The sequence below is a fragment of the Geospiza fortis genome, unplaced genomic scaffold (genome assembly GCF_000277835.1).
Source record: "Geospiza fortis unplaced genomic scaffold, GeoFor_1.0 scaffold157, whole genome shotgun sequence".
NCBI lineage: Eukaryota > Metazoa > Chordata > Aves > Passeriformes > Thraupidae > Geospiza > Geospiza fortis.
Window position 1 is genome coordinate 8,123,545 of NW_005054314.1, and position 2,514 is coordinate 8,126,058.

General features: G+C 60.7%; 1 protein-coding gene across 1 annotated transcript in view; it reads right to left on the minus strand.

Annotated features, from left to right (window-relative positions):
* Positions 1–2,514, minus strand: part of LOC102034995 (glycine receptor subunit alpha-4) — a 6,567-nt gene that overhangs the window by 496 nt on the left and 3,557 nt on the right. The window lies entirely within an intron of this gene.

The following is a 2,514-nucleotide window of genomic DNA, read 5'->3' on the forward strand; positions in this document are numbered from 1 at the left end:
TGCAGGCAGGACCAGGGGCTGGCAGCGCTGGCAGTGCACAGGGTAGGGGTGAGCACCGAGCCCCTGCCTTCTCATCCAGCACGTGTTTCAGGGTGCATCCAAAGGCAGCCCGACCCTGGCAGCCCAACACATCCCTCAGCTTCCTCCCAGCTCCAGCCTGACTCTGGCAGCCAGAGGGATGGGAGGTGAACTGGTGGAAGGAGGCACAGAGGGGTGCAGGGTGCATTTGGTGCAGGGAGCTGAGGTGTGCAGGCACTGCTGTGAGTGTGCTGTGTTTGCTGTGGGGTGGAAGTGTGGCTGTGATGGTGAATAGGAGGGGACAGGCAGCTTGCTGGGGCAGAGCAGGGATGCAGGAACCTGGCTACCACCAGGGCACCCCAGTCCCTCCAAGAACCCAGGCCCTTATTTTCCCCCATGGCTGCTTGGCAGAGATTGCCTGGGGCAGCAGAGGAGGGAGGCTGAGAGAGCTGGACTCCTTGCTGGTCTCTCTGCCCTTGCTCACCCTCTCTCTCCCCTTGCTGGCAGAGGGCTGCAGAGGGGGCAACGTGCCCATGAAGTTGCATGTTCATGATCAAGGCTGCAGAACTGCCGAGAGAGTCTCTGGCCGCAGCCCACTGCCATTGGGTGCCTCAGGGGCTGGCCAGCAGTGCCTGCCCTCCTCCCCATCGACAGCTGTGCACAGGGAGCCACTTGCCTTGTTTTAGCCTCGGAGAGGGTTATGTGTGCAGAGATGTGATGAGGGATGGGCATGTGCAAGCACAGGCTGCACATCTGGCTTTTTGCTGAGCCCCTGGACTCATTTGGTCTCTGTGGCTCAGCTCAGCTCCCCTCTGCCTTTGCTGGTGCTGTATCTGACTGTGGTGGGTTCTTTCTTCCAAGGCTTGCTGCCTCACTTTGTGTCTGGGTGCTGTTTGGGACCCCAAACACCATCTCTGGCCAGCACTGCCCTCCAGGACACAAGGGCTGCCTGCTGAGATCAGCCCCTGCAGGCACTCGGCTGGCACGGGGGCTCTCATGCAGAGAGTTTGTACCCTGGCATCTTTATTTAACTCAGCAATCCACAGGCTAAGCAAGATTTGACAGTGGGAAGAGCAGCAGCGGCTCAGATTGCCGAGGTTAGTTTTCATTTGCAGGACAGTTTTATTTCCCTGCCTCAGGCTGAGTGCCTGCAGCCTCTCTGGGTGAGGGCACCTGGGTGCTCCGTGTGCTCTGGGGACCAGCAGCTCCCCCAGCCCAGGGTTCCTGAGCCTGGATTTGGGTGGTCTGTGGGAGGGGTTTGCCCTCAGGCTGTGAAACCCAGGCTTTGCTTTCTCAGGCACAGGAGCTGTGTGTAGCAGGGCTCTGCTGCCATCTCTGACACAGCAGCACCCTGGGGTGCTCCTGGCTGCATCCAGTGCTGTGCCAGCAGCACCCCAGGGTGCTCTGCAGCCTCACTTTGGTCTGTTCTAAGCCAGCACACAGTCCTTGAGTCCAGAGCCTCCCCCTGCCTGCCCTGGCTGGGTGGGTGTTGCTCTCCAGGAGTCATCTTTGAAAGGCAGGGTGCAAAGATGCCTCTCCTGGCATCCAGGGGCTGATGATGGTGCAGAGGAGGTGAGGGTGACCAGGCCTGATCTCCTCCCTGGAGCTGTGATTGATTCCCTGCATCTCCCCAACATCCTGGGAGCTTGCCCTGCCCTATGCTTCTCCCTATGCCTCAAAGTGCTCGTGTGCCCTGAGCAGCTGCCTGTGCAGGAGTGACTGCAGGCAGCTGTCCTCTCTCAGTTTGGGGTGGGGACAGCAGCAAGACCCTGGGGAAGCTTCGTTTGTCCCACCTAAAGAATAACCCCAGCCCCAAACCAGTGTGGGTGCAGCTTGCTTTCTCTCCTCTCTGTCTCAGAAGGCCCTCGGTGGGCGGTAGGGCTGTGAGGAGCCAACAGAGCTGGGCATGCCTCGAACCTGCCTGCAGGGAGGCAGGGCCCTCACCCTGCCAGGGGTGTGGGCATGGCTGGGGAGCTGGGCAGCAGCCCAGCAGCAGCCAGGGCTGCTCAGTCAGCCTCAGCATCACTCACCCTCAGCAAAGGGGACTGTGCTGGTGCTGCTGTACAAAAGGGGAACCCAAGGCAGGGAGTGGGGGTGTCCACAGCGAAATCTGCTCCATTCCCATCCATCTCTCAACACTTTTGAGCCCAGGGAATGTGACCCACGTTGCCAAGCTTGTGTCAGCTGACCCCAGGAAAGCCACAGCCATGTGGTATTGGCTTTGCCTGTTCCCAGTGTGGTGCCAGAAGGGGTCACAGGAGCCCTGTAAGCACAGCTGTGAGCACTGGGGACCCACACGCTCCCCAGCCCTGAGTGACTGGGAGAGGCTGCCCAAACCCTCACCCATCAGCCACATCCCCTCGGCACATATGCTGTGCAAATCACTATCCTGCTTCTTCCACAGGCCCTTGCTGCCCCCAGGGCTGCTCCTGGGGGCTCCTTGTGGGGAGGGGAGGGTGAGGCTGGCTGGGGAAGCACGGGGGCTGCCGCAGGGTC